The sequence below is a fragment of the Eurosta solidaginis genome, chromosome 5 (genome assembly GCF_040869045.1).
Source record: "Eurosta solidaginis isolate ZX-2024a chromosome 5, ASM4086904v1, whole genome shotgun sequence".
Lineage (NCBI taxonomy): Eukaryota > Metazoa > Arthropoda > Insecta > Diptera > Tephritidae > Eurosta > Eurosta solidaginis.
In genome coordinates this window covers 23,803,065-23,822,901 of record NC_090323.1, presented here as the reverse complement: position 1 = coordinate 23,822,901, position 19,837 = coordinate 23,803,065, and the positions used below count along the sequence as shown (strand labels likewise).

The 19,837-nt window shown below is 37.0% G+C and overlaps 1 protein-coding gene across 6 annotated transcripts in view; it reads right to left on the bottom strand.

Annotated features, from left to right (window-relative positions):
- mub (poly(rC)-binding protein mub) overlaps window positions 1-19,837 on the bottom strand; it is a 298,074-nt gene that overhangs the window by 102,939 nt on the left and 175,298 nt on the right. The window contains exon 1 of one of the 6 annotated variants that reach the window (XM_067791276.1): window positions 17,576-17,637. The exons of 4 other annotated variants lie outside the window; for them this stretch is intronic. The gene's annotated coding sequence lies outside the window, so the exon portion shown is untranslated. Of the gene's footprint in view, window positions 1-17,575; window positions 17,638-19,837 lie in introns of those variants that run through there. One more of the 6 variants, XM_067791282.1, reaches the window with a different exon arrangement.

The following is a 19,837-nucleotide window of genomic DNA, read 5'->3' as shown; positions in this document are numbered from 1 at the left end:
TAAATTTGCACAACAAAACAAAAACCAAATAACAAACAAACAATGCATATATAAAAACAAGTTAAGTAGAAGATAAAGAAAAAGAGAAATACAGCAAATGAGTTTGCATATCAAAGGTGAATTCATGTACAAATTTGTTTGTATGACTTAACTTAAAAGTAAATGAGAAAAGTCGGCAAGGATGATATGCGTATAAACTGGCAAATATTATTTGAAGCTCAAAATCAATTTGGTAGATTAAAACCTTGTATATCTAATAGTAGATATGTTTGTATTGTCAGCGTCAAAAAATATTCTTTCAATTGTATCTAAGAGTTTATGAAAACATAATAAAATGACAATAACTTTGACAGCAGTAAGAAGAAAAAACATACAAAAACAGCTGTAAATAGTTATCAGCACAAAACTTAAGAGCAAGCAAAATATTTTCTACAAACATATGCACTGGCATATATAGATACATACAGTTGTGAGCACGAAAAAAGCAGTTTCACCACGTTTTTTTCGATACTTTAAACTTGCAGGAATTTTCTAACTGAAACTGTGCAAACTAATCTCAAAAACAAAACATTTTCAAAAAAATTCGTGCTTGTTTTTTTTTTCTTTTTGACTTTTGAGTAAGTATGCAATTATGTAGCCAAATCAATTTGAATCTGACAAAGTGCAAATTATAGGTCACTTAAATTCGTATATTTTATTTCATACGGAGAGCGTATGGCTTCAAAAAATTATCAAAAAATACCACTGCAGTTTTAGCGCTCGCTACTGTATACCTACATGTTATTTGAGCGTTGATGCAAAAATATATTGTAGCTGAAAAGTTGTCATAACTGCTGCAGCTGCAACTGCATTTTATAGAATTTAACGAAAGATCTTTTGTGTCACTGTTGTTTTTTGTTGTTGTTGTTTACTTGTTTTTGAATATAATTTCCTACAGTGTTTTTTGTAGTAGTTGTTTTTCTTGTTAGTGATGCCGTCAAAGTACTACAAGTCGCACAAGTCACTACATGAAGTTTCTTGATTTCGATAAATTCATAAATATGATACACTTGTCTAGGACTCGTGTACTTAAGAGTACTTGAAGGAGGAGTATTTTAGCTTTTCTCTTTCTAGCGTGTGTGCTTATTGCGCGCATAGAATATTTTTTATAACCAGTTGTAATAACACAACAGTGATTGCAATACAAAATCAATGACAGCACAACACTCTGCATTCCCATGAGTCGATTCGCCTGTCCGGTAGTCGGTCCACGCTTGCTCTTCTTACCATTCATCACTCTGTTCTTTTCCTTAGCTACCAAACGTCAGTTCATCTGTTTGTACCTGATTTCCTACATCCGCTTGTCGCTCCGTGTATTTTCCAACAATAAATTCAATTTTCCGTTCTCTCGGTACCAGTACAGAAGTAGCAATGCAGGAGCAGCAGTACCGCAGAAAAGAGGACAAGGGAATTCAATCCTGAGGTGGATTGTAAACAAAGATCTCCACATGAAAACGCCAACTTCTACATGACCACAATTTTTAACTAAACATAATTAGTTATGTGAACGCCAGGTTGAAGGCCCGAGGAGGGTTTTACGAAATTGAAAGCTTCTTTCAACAACGAAGGAAAGTGGACCAAGTATCGGGGTACACTGCGAAAGTTACTATTGGAATGTGGTTAGCAGAAACGTGAGAAGTAATTTCCTCGAGAAACTGAAAGACGGCTGTCTACTACCTTGTTTTAATAGTACTTTTTCACCATCACTTCAGAATCCACAAACGCAAGTCTAGAAACTGATGTTTACCAGCATACCTTTACTTGGACGGATATCGACACAATACTGCCTGGGTTTGAGCATCTACTCAGTTTCATTCGCAAGACTAGACTAAACATCGTAGACGTTAGGTTTTATACCCCATCATTTAATTTTCGGCAAAGGGCCAAAATCTCTCTAAAATTTTCTTTGATTCATTCGGCTTCCGTTATTCCATTTCTCCCGCTGTCTACTTTCTGATATAAGGATCTGCGTAAAAACTGGAATAACTTAATGAGCTTCTGTAAAAAGAATTGTATGATGGCAGCTGGATAAATATACCATTAGTATGACGAAATTTGACTTACGGAGCCACATGGAAATAACGTAAATAAAAATCTTTCTTGAAAATACAAAAATTAGGATTTTTAAATTAACTTATGGGTTCGAAATTTATCCCATAAAAATGCAACAAACCCAGCCAAGCGTCATAAACATAAACGACCAGCAGTGATTGAACGACGATAGGTTCTTGTACCATAGGCTTTGAGTGTGCGCTATGGCGAAGCTAGCACAATTCAAAGCATACTGCTAATTTTCTGTTTATTCTACCGAAATAAATTTGTTTGTTGTTGAGTACCAAAATTATGTTGTTGTGAGCCACAGAGAGCCATATTGTTGTTCCATATGCTTTGAGTGTATGCCATGGCGATGTCAAGGCAATTCATGTCATTCCAGGTTTCTGTTTTTTCTACGGAAATCAATTAGTTTGAGTTGTGAGCCAAAGTAATGTTGTTGTGAGCCACAGAGAGACATTGCGTGTGCAGCATTGTTGTATTTTGGGCTACCCTCTGCTTCGTGTAAAACCATATGCTTGAGTGTTTGCCATGGCGATGTCAAGGCAATTCATGTCATGCCAGGTTTCTGTTTGTTCTACGGAAATCAATTAGTTTGAGTTGTGAGCCAAAGTAATGTTGTTGTGAGCCACAGAGAGCCATTGCGTGTGCAGCATTGTTGTATATTGGGCTACCCTCTGCTTCGTGTAAAACCTGCATCTAGGTATGATTACACCAGTATTCTAACATCTTTTATATTATTCTTGTTGTATATGTTTTTTGTTATAACAGTCACTGCTGTTACTTGCATTGCAGTTCTCGTCTGTCTTTATTCAACATCACTGAATATTCATAAAAGCCGACATGTACACAAAACTTATATTCGTATTGTAAGCAAATGACGGCAAAGCAAATCGTGCAAATTGTTCTTAGATATATGAGCAAAAGGTGGGTTGAGGTAGTGCTGGTTCAAAAGCAAAGCAAACCTGAAACGCAATCCAAGTTAAAAGATGAGAACCTTATTGAAATTTAAGTAAAATTTGAGAAAGAGATAAAGATATGCAAGTATAGGAGAATTTAAATTAAAATAACATGAATAGTTGTTGCAATTGTGTATTGTGGAAGAGGAACGAACGATACGAGAGCACAGCAGCCGTCACATATACCAGGAAAAGGTATTGTAATAGAAGTCACGTCTTTGATTTACTTACTAGATTTCATTTCAATAACGTCAAATACAAAAACAAAAAATAATAATAATATTGATGACAATGAAGGAAGGAGAGCAAGTACAAGCGCCGTGTGACTTGTCGCACGCTGTAATAAGAGTAAAAAAAAGCACATAAACAAGGAAAATAAAATGGTAAAACAGGCAGGGTTACCATGGTACATGTGTAAGAAAAAAACACTAATCTTATGAGAGTGTATAAACGATGATTATAAATTAATTTGAAAGGTTAATCGAAGTGAAGGAGAATCTAAATTATGATATATCTAACAGTACAGCTCCGTTTATCAAACGAACCGTGAACCGAAAACCTTAAAAAAAGGGGGAGGGGGGGGGGGGAATAATTCGGTTCAGTCTGGTGGTTGTTTCTGAGCGACACATGGGAGTGTTCCCAAAGGTTTTGGGGATTTTTACCGATGCCCCTTTGCTAGATATAGACCTGTACGTTCCGGTTACAAGTACCAAAAAGGTACACGCCCAACCATCGCGGGAACGATTTAATATGACCACATTGATCATTCTATGCCATCCCGCCCAAAACCGCCTAGTTCTATGAGAAACTTGGGGTCGCCAGAGCATCACCTGCTAAAGAAACAGGACTCCCCACGGGTAGATGAAGTTGAGAATTGGGTTGGAGAAGCTATACATTGCGCTGGCAAACCGCGAATATTTTAGTCGCCTCTTACGGCAGGTATGCCTGTAGCGGGTATATTCTAAGGCCCCTAACACGCTGCGATCAAAATCTGATCGATCCCAGGAGCTAACTTTATCAGTTGTAAACTAAATAACGCCACTTGAATATCGAATAGTTACTTTTAAATGAGAGAGCGTCAGTTTGAAGTAAGATATGATAATTACAAATAAGTCAATTTTAAATAAGATAGCGTCAACTGTAAATGCAAAAGCCTTATTTGGAAATGAGAATAATTAATGGTAAATGGACATCGTCCTTTTGATAGGAGTATTCATTTGTAAATGAGAGAGCGTCAAACGAAAAGTCTAAAGCGTCGTTTGTATTTGACTACCTAATAACATATCGTACAAACAAATTCTAGTCAGGCCTGGTCCACCTTTATGGCGATATCCCTAAATGGCGTCCATCTATAGAACTATGGCCCACTTCCTCTTAAAATACTCTTTAATACCTTCCATTTGATACACATGTCATACAAACACATTCCAGGGTTACCCTAGGTTCTTTTTACAACATGGTGATTTTCCCTTACTTTGTCTCCACAGCTCTCAACTGAGTATGTAATGTTCGGTTACACCCGAACTCAGCCTTCCTTACTTGTTTTTTTTAGTTTCCCTAAAGAAATTCTTACTTTGATCGTTGTGGGACTACCGTTAACCATATCCAATCAGGATAAAAATTTATATCTGTAACTGTCGGTCTTAGTATAAACGTTTGAAGGGTTAAGAGTGGAAAAGTTGTTTATTGGATTAATAAGAACCACCCTAATGTACATGCTCTGACGCCCTGACAAACTAGTGTCGAAGCAAGTGTTAGATACCGCGTTTTTATTGTCTGATCATTTCATATTATAGTACTAACAAAAATTGTATGCGAGTGAGTATTCACAGCATCAGCATATGAATACACGAATATGTGCAACGACTAGTTTCTACTGGTTTTTTATCGAGAAGTCAGTTTGTCAACGTTCAATCTCGTTGGCAATTTCCCTACTCAATGCGGATTTTATTCATTTGTTTTTATGTGCAAAGATGTGCAAGTGATGATGCAGTAACCTGTTTAATGCCATCTTTGCCATCTGATTTTCTCTTTGTTATCATAAAACATGTTTTTCACATTTTCCTTGAAAAGCTCAGAAAAAAAATTAAACTCATGTTAAAAAAGTTATTTTTTATTGTTTCTCAGCATTTGATAAAAATTGCTTTGACCCAATAAGCAAACGCTATGTCAATTGGTTGGTGGGTGAATAAGACTCAATATGGCGATCATGAGAGAGAATTTCTTTTTTAATAGAAAATATAAAATAAGCATAACTGTTGTAACTCAAGGGAGTACCAAGTGCACCCCAAAAGAAATAAATCGGTTTTAGTTACGTAGAAAAAAAGAATTGAGCAGAATCATCATGAAAACTAATAACTTTTCCTAGAAAAGTCAAAATTTTAAAGAGAGTTGTAGCTTGCCTGTCAAAAAGTTTTCGGAAAAATAAGTTGGCAAAAAATAAATAAATTGTTTAACTAATGATGCTGCAAAATTGTGCACCAACAAAACAAGAACAACAAATCAATTACGTAAACAAAAGTCAATTTTAGAAAAAGTGAAAAAACTGAAGCAAAAAATAGAAAATAATCAAACTTTTCACAACTCAATCAATAGTTACTCACCCACTTATTAATTTGTTTTCAGCAGCAATAACAGCCTTTCAATCGCTACTAACCTATTAGCTTGTCAGCACTTTTTTGTTTTTTGAATATGATTTTTTTATACTCAGCTGAGCAGAGCTCACAGTGTGCATGAATTTTGTTCGCATAACGGTAATCCGTAACGGCGAAAACTATTCGAGATAGATATAGACTTCTATATATCAAAATGATCTGGGCGAAAAAAGAAATTCATTTAACCATGTCCGTCCGTCTGTCCGTTAACACGATAACTTGAGTAAATTTTGAGGAATCTTGATGAAATTTGGTATGTAGGTTCCTCAGCACTCATCTCAGATCGCTATTTAAAATGAACAATATCGGACTATAACCACGCCCACTTTTTCGATATCGAAAATTTCGAAAAACCGAAAAAGTGCGATAATTCATTACCAAAGACGAATAAAGCGATGAAACTTGGTAGGTGCGTTGACCTTATGACGCAAAATAGAAAATTAGTAAAATTTTGGACAATGGGCGTGGCACCGCCCACTTTTAAAAGAAGGTAATTTAAAAGTTTTTCAAGCTGTAATTTGGCAGTCGTTGAAGATATCATGATGAAATTTAGCAGGAATATTACTCCTATTACTATATGTGTGTTAAATAAAAATTAGCAAAATCGGATGACGAACATGCCCACTTAAAAAAAAAAATTAAGACAAATTTTAACAAAAAATTAATATTTTTACAGTATATAAGTAAATTATGTCAACATTCAACTCCAGTAATGATATGGTGCAACAAAATATAAAAATAAAATAAAATTTCAAAATGTCATAAGTCGAACAAAAATTTACCAATCCTTGTGAAATTTGGTAGATGGATAGATTCTATGACGATAGCTGTTCTCTGTGAAAATGGGCGAAATCGAATGAAGCCACGCCCAGTTTTTATACACAGTCGACCGTCTGTCCTTCCGCTCGGCCGTTAACACGATAACTTGAGCAAAAATATATATATCCTTACCAAACTTCACGTACTTATCTGAACTCACCTTATCTTGGTATAAAAAATGGCCAAAATCCGGCTATGAACACGCCTAATTTTCGATATCGAAAATTACGAAAAATGAAAAAATGCCATATTTCTATACCAAATATGAAAAAAGGGATGAAACATGGTAATTGGATTGGTTTATTGACGCAAAATATAACTTTAGAAAAAACTTTGTAAAATGGGTGTGACACCTACCATATTAAGTAGAAGAAAATGAAAAAGTTCTGCAGAGCGAAATAAAAACCCTTGAAATCTTGGCAGGAATACTGTTCGTGGTAAATCATATATAAATAAATTAGCTGTATCCAACAGATGATGTTATGGGTCTCCTTGGTCCACATTTTGGTCTATATCTCGAAAACGCTAAAGCCACTCCCTTTTAAAACCCTCATTAATACCTTTCATTTGATACCCATATCGTACAAACAAATTCTAGAGTCACCCCTGGTCCACCTTTATGGCGATATCTCGAAAGGCGTCCACCTATAGAACTAAGACCCACTCCCTTTTAAAATACTCACTAACACCTTTCATTTGATTCCTATATCGTACAAACACATTCCAGGATTACCCTAGGTTCATTTTCCTACATGGTGATTTTCCCTTATTTTGTCTCCAAAGCTCTCAGCTGATTATGTAATGTTTGGTTACACCCGAACTTAGCCTTCCTTACTTGTTTTCATTTCGTATTGAGCGCATAGTGGCACAACCACTTTAACCAATGTGCAAAATTCCAAATGCTGGCAACACCATCTAGCTACTTACTCTCTAATATTGCATATAAAAGTGTGCGAGGAAGTGCTGTGCACATATGTGTGCTCTTTTCTACGTCCAAGTAGTACTAACCTATTTTAACCGTTAGTCGCTTCTCTTGTGCTACTTTCTTTTCAAATACTTTAGCTATTGTTGACATGTTGCAGAGATTTGCCGCAGTGAAATTTTTTTTCTTACAAAGGCAGCACAGCACTGTTGTATTGCAGTTGAATATGTATTTTATATATATTTTTCCATTTCTTAAGTACTTAACACATTTTCAGTGAGTTGATTATTAAATTGCTGATCGCACTAAAAATAAATGAATGAAAGGTGCTAACAAACATAAACCATGGGAGGTTGAGATAATTAAATTTGGCGCAAAGAGTGTATAAATAGCTATACAAGCCACACTCGCGTATGTACAAACCAGTCTTAAAGCTACGGCTTTCGAGGAGCATCTAATGTTGTAAGCAGAGGCAGTAAAACTCATAATTCATAGGCTTCCGTATACAGTTTTTCATTCCGGAGATAAGTCCAAGATTCCTAAGCTAATCAAACAAGTTTTTTAGCACGTTTTGACAACTCGCTTCTTGGTAAGACTGATCCAAAACTTGCTATTGTTATTTTGTTAAGTTTCTGATGAACTAGAATTAAAGCTTGAAACAAGTTCAGCACATGGAATGCGAGACCTCAAATTAATTTAACCGGCGGGTTATGCGGGATAGATGCTGGAGCAACGAGAAATGTGCAGATTAGTAGAGCTACTAGATAACCTAATCGGACATGAGTAGGGATAAACTTAAGCAGAGGTAATTTTGATTTGGCACACATCATGAGAACACGCTCAAGAAAAAACTGGATGTACTTTCTTTTGCGCATAGATGAATCGATTTGCGACTCTTTGGTTCGAGAGAGCGCTATCAAAATGCACATTCTTTATAACATTTGTCAATGATGCCACTCCAAACAAAAATTAAAAGTTCTGAATATGGGGTTTTTCGACATACATTTCGGCGATTTTATAGTTTCAATCATTATTGATATCAATCAAATTATTGTCGAAAATTTTCATTTCTTTAAACTTATTTTACAGTAATACGACTAGCTAGAGTTAAATATAAACAAATCTAAGTAATATTTACATTTTAATTAAATTAATTTGTCATATATTTTAACGCATTTAAATCAAATTGAACACCAAATCTTCTTTTGAAATTTTAGTAAATCGGAACTAGGGTATAATAGTGTACATCGTGTAGTGGATCGGGTTTATCTTACATGTCTGACGTTCCAGGTATTGTGATCAAAATCGACTGGTTCATCGTGACTTCATATTTACAAAACCTGTTTTAAGTGATAACTTTTAAATGAGAAATAATATTTACCCCCGCCCTTGAACTAAATATATTTACACTAAAACAAGTAATTTTATCGTTTTTCCCATAATTTTTTAACGCATTTCTACAGTTGTAGGTCACAAAGTTACACGTAATTTTTGGCCCGTTTTTTCGTTTTATCTGGCACATTTTTTGTTTTGGCACCCGCTTCAGCTAGCGCGAGGTATTTATCTGTGATTGTTGCCAGCACAAACAAATTTGAGATAAATCCCTCGTGAGAGCGAAAAAAATTGAGAGCGTAAACAATAGTTTCGTAACAAGTCATCTTTGCTTTTGCGTAGAATAGTAGTGACCGAAAAAAATTGACATCTCCTTTAGCTCAAATCATGTTGGAACCAAACAAGGTAGCAGCACGGTGTCATACATCCAAACATAAACACAAATTCCACGTACTTTGTTTTGTAAATCGATGCACTAATGTCAAAAATAATTTTTGAACGCATTTCTACAGTTTTAGGTCAAACTAAAGTTTACCGTAATTTTTGGCCCGTTTTTTTGTTTTATCTGGCACATTTTTTGTTTTGGCACCCGCTTCAGCTTCAGGACTAATGTCAAAATCGTCGTCGGAAGTTGAAGTTAAATATCATATTAAAAAGGTAGCATTCAGCTGATTTTCTGCCGTCATAACTGTTACTAGTTCCGCCATGGCTTAAATATAATTGAAACTTAAATTCAAAAACCTTATAAATACGGTCACTGTTATCCCTGGCATTTGCCGACTGTGTTTTTACGGGGTAGTTGCTCAAAAAATAATAAGATACATATATAAACCAGATGTGATCTTGGAAGCCAAAGAGCAGAAGTGATGCCTTAACGAAAAGTAAATGTCAAGTCCTACTTAAAGCATTACGAGGTCTACATGAACGGTATGTTGTCTTTCAAGGAGCGTTGCGTAACTTTGGTTCTGTATGGCTCCCAAAAACATCCCTCTGGCACTAGCTGGCTCCAAACAACAACCCAAGCGATTTCGATAGAATAACTCAGATACTAGTCAGAGCATGGAGCCGTGGAGTAGAAGTCCACGAAAGTGGGGAAAGCTTCTGACCGCCATTCACCTGGGAAGGGCCAGAGCGATTCTTTTGCATGCGGTTCAAGCAGCTCACCACTGCCGGTCGCTTGCGGCCAAGTATCCACTGGGTAGCCGCTAAACATCCGTTTAGCGGTGAGCTAATGTGAGAAGGCGACAACCTGGCTAGACCACTCTGACATAATCGGTTTAACGGCTAGCCGGGGGAGATCTCATCGGGAGCGTCTGTACACCTCTAGGTGCGGCTGCAAGCGGGCGTCTGTCTTGGAGCAAGCGGCTCGCTATATAAACGTGCAAGTAATATTTTCACCCCCGCTGAGCGGGTTCTGCGGTGGGCTTGGGACCCGCCACGTAAAACCATACTCCAATGAAATATAACAACAAGCCTCGGATAAATACACTCTCTATTGATGACGACCATGGCAAACGTTTGAACGACAATGAATTGAGGGCATGCACCTGGAACGTCCGCTCCCTGAATGGGATAGGGGCAGATGCCCGGCTGGTTGATGTCCTCGTCAAAGCAAAATCTGACATCACCGCCATCCAAGAAAAGCGTTGGACGAAGCAAGAAAGAAGATCAAAAATTGTGACATCTATGGGAGTGGCCATACGAATAAGCGCAGTTTCGGCGTCGGATTCGTGGTGGGAGAGAGACTTTGTCGCCAAGTGCTGGCGTTCACGCCTGTGGACGAGCGTCTCGCCGCTATCCGAATAAAAGCAAAATTTTTTAACATATCATTCATCTGCGCCCATGCACCGACAGAGGAGAAAGACGATGAGGTGAAAGACACTTTTTATGAACAATTAGAACGCACATACGAGCGCTGCCCCGTCATGATATAAAAGTCGTGCTTGGCGACTTTAACGTCAGGGTGGGCAAAGAAGGTGTTTTTGGCCCTACAGTCGGAAAGTTCAGCCTACACAATGAAACTTCTCCTAACGGACTGAGGCTGATTGACTTTGCTGGTGCTCGAAACATGGTCATATCCAGCACGAGGTTAATGCATAAAAAGATACATCAAGCTACATGGCTGTCTCCTGATCGAAATACTCGCAATCGAATCGATCACGTTATGATAGACGGACGGCATGCCTTCAGTGTTTTAGATGTGCGCACGATCCGCGGACCTAACATCGACTTGGACCATTATCTCGTTGCAGCGAAAATACGCACACGCCTCAACGCGGCTAAAACCAAGGAACAAAAAACACAAGGAAAGCTAGACGTCGAAAAGCTCCAATCACAACAGACTGCCAATGATTTCGCAACTCGACTCTCACACCTGCTCTCTTAGATTATGGAGGGATCACTTCTCTGCTCTCCTAAAGGGAGGCAGCAATTCACCGCGCAGAGATGAAGAACCAGATCCCGCAATCGATGATGATGGAATATATGTCCCCCCGCCCGATTATGACGAAGTTAGAATAGCAATAACCAGATTGAAAAACAACAAGGCCGTGTGCGCTGATGGATTGCCTGCGGAGCTATTCAAGTACGGCGGCGAGGAGTTGGTAAGGTGCATGCAGCAGCTTCTTAGCAAAATATGGGCGGAAGAGTGCATGCCCGAGGATTGGAATCTAAGTGTTCTTTGCCCAGTCCACGAGAAGGGGGATACTGCAAAATGCACCAACTACCGTGGAATCAGCCTTCTTAATATCGCATATAAGGTCCTTTCAAGTGTATTGTGCGAAAGATTGAAGCCCACCATGAACCCGCTGATTGGACCTTATCAGTGCGGCTTCAGACCTGGTAAATCTACCATCGACCAGATTTTCACAATGCGCCAAATCTTGGAAAAAACCCGTGAAAAGAAAATTGACACACATCACCTCTTCGTCGACTTTAAAGCCGCCTTCGACAGCCGCAAAACTTATACGGCTGTGCAAAATGACGCTGAGCAACACCATCAGCTCAGTCAGAATTGGGAAGTACTTCTCCGAGCCGTTCGAAACTGAACGAGGTTTCAGACAGGGTGACCCCCTATCGTGCGATTTCTTTAATTTGATGCTGGAGAAAATTATACTAGCTGCAGAACTTAACCGCACTGGAACAATAACTATAAAAGCGTGCAATTATTGGCATATGCTGATGACATTGATATCATCGGCCTAAACACCCGCGCTGTTAGTTCTGCTTACTCCAAACTGGAAAAAGAAGCGGTAAAGATGGGTTTGATGGTGAATGAGGACAAAACGAAGTACCTGCTGTCGTCGAGCAAAGAGTCAGCGCATATGCGCCTTGGCAACCACGCTACTGTTGGCAGCCATAATTTCGAAATAGTAAAAGACTTCGTTTATTTGGGAACCAGCATCAACACTACCAAGAACATCAGCACTGAAATCCAGTGAAGAATCAATCTTGCCAATAAATGCTACTTTGGACTAGGTAGGCAATTGAAAAGTAAAGTCCTCTCTCGGCGAACGAAAATCATACTCTACAAGTCACTTATCATACCCGTCCTGCTATATGGGGCAGAAGCATGGACCATGACAACAGCAGATGAAGCGGCTTTGGGAGTGTTCGAGAGAAAAGTTTTTCGAAAGATTTGTGGACCTCTACGCGTTGGCGATGGCGAGTACCGAAGAAGATTTAATGATGAGCTGTACGAGCTGTACGCAGACATCAACATAGTCCAGCGAATTAAAACGCAGCGGCTGCGCTGGCTAGGCCATGTTATGCGAATGAAAGATGATGCTCCGGCCAAGAAAGTGTTTCTATCGGAACCCGTCTATGGAAGCAGAGGTAGACGGCGGCCCCACTCCGTTGGAAGGACCAGGTGGAAAACGATTTAAACTCCATTGTGTGACCAATTGGCGCCGGTTGGCGGAGCGAAGGAGCGACTGGCGCGCCTTGTTTGACGGCCATAACCGTTTAGACGGTTAAGCGCCAATTAAGTAAGTAAGTAATCAGAGCATGCTTTGAAATTCAAATGAAACTAAAATTTCACTTTGGCTCCAGCTAACTCCCTTGAGCACCCTTGATTTAGACAATATTATAATATAGATCAATAAATCATCTGCGGACAAAAATTCGGGGACACCAACTATGGTTTCCAACGAATGTGGCGAAAATTAAGAGATTAAATCTCTTTTCAATCTGTGTGTCTTTCGCGGTCAATACCCTCTACCTGCCCGAAAAAGTAGTTGCGTGTTTTAACAAAGTTCTGATGCCACCATTCGCTAGGGGCATAGAAGGACTGAAATTTGATGTATTTCATACCGATTACAAATGATTGATATCCACCTCAGTTTCTATGTTATGAAAAAGGAGTGACTAGTTGGCACCGTATAACTAGTCCTTTAACATGACAATGGTGACAAGACTTGTGATGAGTCGCTGTTTGCGTTAATCCATTTTTCGATTATTTCGGGATCTTATTGAGATAATACCAATTCGGAATTATTCCTTATTCGTGGTTTATTTCGGAATTACGATCATGAAGTAACTTTTGGGGAATATTTCAAGATTGTTTCAGGATCAAATTGGGATTATGCCAGGTTTATTTCATATTTTTTCGACATAATTTCAATCATTTCGGTATGTATAATTTCTCTCACTCAGGAAACTAATATTCCCTAATTGCAATATAAAAACATACACTCAAAGATTGATAAGATGAAGAACACTCTACACAAAAAAATGATTTTGTCTGCGGATCAATCAGAAACATGAAGCTAAAATCCGAACAATGGGTAGGGGATCTTTATATATTTACAATTTCGCAACTTCAAACAAAAATTGTTACATTATAAGGCCACTTAAAAAGCTGCAGTTTATATAAAATTCGAAATTGACTATTCAAGACCAATCTTTTTATTTACAATAATTTGTAAAATCATATTTAATGTATTCTCAAAGTTAAACTAGCAATAAAGAGCTTACTATTAGATAATTCAATGTCTCATTCCACAGTGCATACAGGCGTCCTTCATCAGTCATCACCTCAATAACGCTCAACCAACAATCAACGACATATCATCAAATGCGTGAAAAAATAAATAATTTTATGACGATTTAGATTTCGATTGAAATTCAAGGTATTGTATGAGTATATTCTAGCTGAAAATCCTTCATGGCGACTTTCCATGCATATTACAGCGAAACTAACAATGGATACGCGAGGAAAGCTTTCAGCGCTACACCGCTAATCGTGCTACATATCCACAGGCAATAAGTTCACGTATGGTCGTATAGGTACTTATGCAAGTATATGAGAATCTAGTTGGTATAGTGAAATAGTGGTTAAGTTTTATGTAGTTGTGCGGGCAAAATACTGTAAAAGTAAATAGCAAAGTACAGTGGTGGCGAGAAAATTATTCCAGAAATAGCTACCAGGAATCTTAGTTAAATATTTGTTGAGCCCCACAACTTGCTTCCAATGCTGGAGTAAACTTTTGACCAGATCCCTACTAGGATATCTCCAGCAAGTCCTTGTCACTTGCAAGCCTTTTTGAATAAATTTCAGACTCCCTGAAGAATACGAGAAAGTGACAACACGCGTAGGAGGATAAAAGGCATCTATTTTTGTAATAATCGTCCAGATGTCTTATTTTAATGTTGTTTTTTCCTCTTTTTCGTGTTTTTTTTTCTTGTATTACTTATTCGATATCGATAGGTAACTGTGGAGTTGATAACAAAAAAATTACAAAAAAAAATTTAACAACGCAAGCTCCGTACAAATATCTCGCTCGTCTTTTTTCAATTTTTTTCCCTTAATCCCAATTTTTAGGAAAGCTCTTATTCTGCATGATTTTTTGATTTCGCCTTATTTATAAAACTTGTCGAGTTTTACAACTTTTGAACTTAAAATGTGCTTAACTAAATTTCAAAAACCAGTTTCCTTGGAACCCAGTTTTAAAATCAAAATTTTTTAAATTTCCGATAAAGCTTGTCTTGGTTTTCTTATTTTAAATTTATGATGAAGCTTTATTGCGCTTGCTTCAAACGTTAAAGCTTTTAAATTTTTTAAATTACAACTTCTGCCTAAGCTTTTTCAAGTATGTCGCTTTGAGATAAATCATATTTTTTCACGGTATTTCTTACTCCAGATTTTTGGGAAAGCTTTTTGAACTTTTAAGTTGTTTAATAGTAGCTATAACTCTTATAGTTTTTTTTTGTAATTTGTTCATTTACAAAAAGTTCTGTTAAAAAATATTTTTTTGGTGTGAATTTTTTTCTAAAGCTTTTTGAGCTTCTGACAATTTTTTTTTACATTCATTATTATTATTTTTTTTTTGCATATACAAAGCTGGTTAATGTTTCTTAAATTTTCATTATTAAATTAAAGCTTTTTAAGAAAAGCTCAACTTGTTTAACTACAATATTTTCGGACATTCTACCTTTACTGTACACCACTGTCCACATGCACCTTCATATGTACACATCTCTACATCACCTAGCGCACTCATAACTTCCGCAACTCATCAATTCAAGCTTCAGGTTTTTTTTTTTTCATCTCATGATTGCATTTTGCCGCATACCCACTAAGCTGGTATTTTTTGTGCGCCTATTGAACGTCGCGGGCGCGATTCTAACAGTGCTGTGGTTTTGCTTTGTTATGTGCAACATGGTCTTGGTGGCTGGTTGGATTGAGTAGCGGCGATAGTACAGGGAAAATAATAGGTAAGTAGCTATTGCGCCTCAGGCAGGGGGCGCAACAGTAATAGGAAATTTGTGCTTTTCCATTAAATGCATTCAATTTGGCAGTTCGACATTCGAGGCTGCGGCTAATGTAAGTAGCGAAAATTTTTGTAGCTCATTGTTCGTCGTGAAATTTAGAATTTTGTTGTAATTGTTTTGGCTGTATGTGCATAAGCAGTTTTGCACTAGCTGTTATCGTTTACCTAACAGGCGATCTGCTAACAAGTCAAAAGTACTGGTATGGTTTACTTTATGAATACAAAATTCAACAGACAAATAAGTGTAGTAGTACTAGGGTGGGTCGGAAAATTAAGTTTAATTTTAGCTTTATTTTTGTGGTAGAAATACACACGGGCGGTTTTTCAAGCCACTGTCGAAGAGCGATCCCCTTTTTTACCAGGATTTAAACCTAGAACTTTTGATGTATCCAAAACACGGTCGCTGGATAATATCGGAAAGCTATTGATTTATCAAATTTGGAAAATAATTGGAAAATGTTGTTGGGAACTATAAATTTCTAAAATGTAGGACAATAATTGGAGAATGATGTTGGATTTCAACTTGAAAGCTATTAATGTCTCCGAACCTTCAAAGTTTGGACAAAAGTTGAAAAATAATGTTGGAAACCAGCTTGAGAACTATGAATTTATCAAGGGTTGGATAGTAATTGGCCAATGATGAGAGGGATCAACTTGAGAACTATACATTTTTCAAAAGTCAATAACATTTGGATAATTATGTTGGATTTCAACTTGATAGCTATAAATGTCGACGAAATTTTAAAAGCTGGATAGTACTTGGAAAATGATGTTGGAGATCACCTTGTAACCTATAAATTTCTCAAGAGTTGTATAATAATTTAAAAATCATGTTAGATTTCAATTTGAGAACTATACATTTTTCAAAGGTTGGAGAATACATGGAAAATGATGTCGAAGATCAGCTTGGACCTAAGGAGCTGGCAAAGGCCGGTGCATCATTCAACACATATGAGGCTGTCGCGGTGGGCCGGCCACTTTCATCAACTAAGACTGATATTCTCATCAATTTCCGAAAAATTGCAATTCGGAATTGGTACCAAGCAAACAGGGCATGACTATAACCAGAATAGAACAGAGCCTCTACTGAGATAATAATTGAAAAATGATGTTCGATATCAACTTGAGAACTACAAATTTTTCAAAGGTTGGATAATATTTTGGGAATTATGTTGGGTATCAACATGAGAGCCATGCATGTCTTCGAAATTTTCTGCTTTGGAGATTAGCTTGAGAACTATAAATATAAATATGTATAAAAATGTTGGATATTAACTTGAGAGCTATGTCTCCGATATTTTCCAAGGTTGAAGAATACTTGGAAAATGATGTTAGATATCAGCTTGAGAACTATACATTTTTGAAAAGTTGGGTAATAGGTGGAGAATAATGTTGGATATTAACTTGTGAGCTATAAATGCCACTGAAATTTTCAAAGGTTGAAGAATACTCGGAAAATGATGTTGAAGAACAGCTTGGAACCTATAAACTTTTAAGGATTGGATAATAGTTGGAGGATTATGTTGGATTTCAACTTGATAGCTATAAATGTCTACAAAATTTTGAAAGTTGAAGAATAATTGATGCAGGAGATCAACTTGAGGACTATACATTTTTCAAAGTTTTCAGAAATATTTTGTCGATGTTTCTCTGGATCTCGAGGACTTTTATCGTCTTGAGACCAGTCTCTTTCTACAAGCAAAACCTCGGAACATTTCATCGTCTGCACCAACTTGTTGTGCTAAGTAACAGCCTATGCCTGGTTGAACTTCTTCAACACTATAAATACCCTTTCGAGGTGTGGTGATGAAACTGGTTACAATAGTCTTCCAAAAACCACATTCGTTTCACATTACTTCATTCATTAATTCCAAAACAAACTAAGCCAAAATTTATCAAATGTTGTTTTTTTACAAAAAAAAATTTGCTTATAAATGTATATATATCTATAATGATTGAAAATATATAAGTTCTTCCAACGCTATTTTATTTCTTAATCTAATAAATTCAAAACAATATTTTATTTACCTGCTATATTTTTCCGTCGATACCACCCTTATGTGCACCTTACTTTAAGAGTAGCCATGTATCTGAAAAAATAACACAAAAAGCTTTTAATAAAATAAAATTAATGGAGGTGGAATTAATTTATTTTACTTAACTTATTGGAAGTATTTTGTTTGTTCCATCCTAATATATATGTAGGTTCTGAGGGGCCTGCGATTTAGAGGTACTATGGCATTTTTTTTAATTCAGGAGAGTCTTTAGTTGTGTAGAGGGTAATTTTCATACCCCTGGGTGACTAGGGTCTCAAGATATAGGCCAAAACGTGGGCCAGTGAATGCCTAGACAGTGTTTATACAATATGGATATCAAATGAAAGCTGTTGATGAGTGATTTAGTACAGAGTAATATATTATCCAGAGACTGACTGGGATTAGGACTAGGACTGGGACTGAGACTCGGAGTGGGACTGGAATAAAATACATACCACCCTCTGGGACAGGCAATAAGGGATGCAGAAGAATGAGAAGAAATTGAGAGAAGAGAAAAGAGAGAAGGAGATTTAGATAGAATGAGACGAAGATGGAGATAGATGAAGCGAAAAAGACGGAGGGAGGAGTGAATAAAAGGATTAAGAAAAAGTGAAGAGGGGGGAGGGCAGAGTCTGACGGAAAAAGCTTATTAAAATGTATGCAGATAGGCCAAATTTAGGGCAGGACAACGTCTGCCGGCTCTTCTAGTTAATAATAAAATGAACGCCAGCAAAAACATTTACCGGCTGCTGTAAGCAAAAATCTGCGAAAATTACAAAATATCTCATAATTTTTTGTTTGTTTTATTTTTCATGTTTTCTTCTATTTTATTCCGACTTTTTCATAAACTAATCGAGACAGATATAGACTTCTATGTCCGTCCGTCCGTCCGTTTACACGATAACTTGAGTAAGTTTTGAGGTATCTTGATGAAATTTGGTATGTAGGTTCCTGGGCACCCATCTCAGATCGCTATTTAAAATGAACGAAATTGGACTATAACCACGCCCACTTTTTCGATATCGAAAATTTCGAAAAACCGAAAAAGTCCGATAATTCATTACCAAAGACGGATAAAGCGATGAAACATAGTAGGTGGGTTGACCTTATGACGCAAAATAGAAAAATAGTAAAATTTTGGAAAATGGGCGTGGCACCGCCCACTTTTAAAAAAAGGTAATTAAAAAGTTTTGCACGCTGTAATTTGGCAGTCGTTGGAGATATCATGATGAAATTTTACAGGAATATTACTCCTATTACTATATGTGTGTTAAATAAAAATTAGTAAAATCGGATGACGAACACACTCACTGTACAAAAAAAACATTTTTAAAGTCAAAGTTTACCAAAAAATTTAATATCTTTACAGTATATAAGTAAATTATGTCAACATTCAACTCCAGTAATGATGTGGTGCAACAAAATACAAAAATAAAAGAAAATTACAAAATGGTCGTGGCTCCGCCCTTTTTCATTTAATTTGTCTAGAATATTTTTAATGCCATAAGTCGAACAAAAATTTACCAATCCTTGTGAAATTTGGTAGGGGCATAGATTCTATGGCGATAACTGTTTTCTGTGAAAATGGGCGGAATCGGTTGAAGCCACGCCCAGTTTTAATACACAGTCGACTGTCTGTCCTTCCGCTCGGCCGTTAATACGATAACTTGAGCAAAAATCGATATATCTTTACTAAACTAAGTTCACGTACTTATCTGAACTCACTTTATCTTGGTATATAAAATGACCGAAATCGACTATGACCACGCCCACTTTTTCGAGATCGAAAATTACGAAAAATGAAAAAAATTACCTAATTCTATACCAAATATGAAAAAAGGGATGAAACATGGTAGTTGGATTGGTTTATTGACGCAAAATATAACTTTAGAAAACTGTATAATGGATGTGACACCTACCATATTAAGTAGAAGAAAATGAAAAAGTTCTGCAGGGCGAAATCAAAAGCCCTTGGAATTTTGGCAGAATGATGTTCTAGGTCACCCTAGTCCACATTTTGGTCGATATCTCGAAAACGCCTTGCAAACCCTCATTAATACCTTTACTTTGATGCTCATATCGTACCAACACATTATAGAGTCACCCCTGGTCCATCTTTATGGCGATATATCGAAAAGGCGTCCACCTATAGAACTAAAGCCCACTCCCCTTTAAAATACTCATTAACACCTTTCATTTGATACCCATATCGTACAAACACATTCTATAGCCACCCCTGGTCTACCTTTACGGC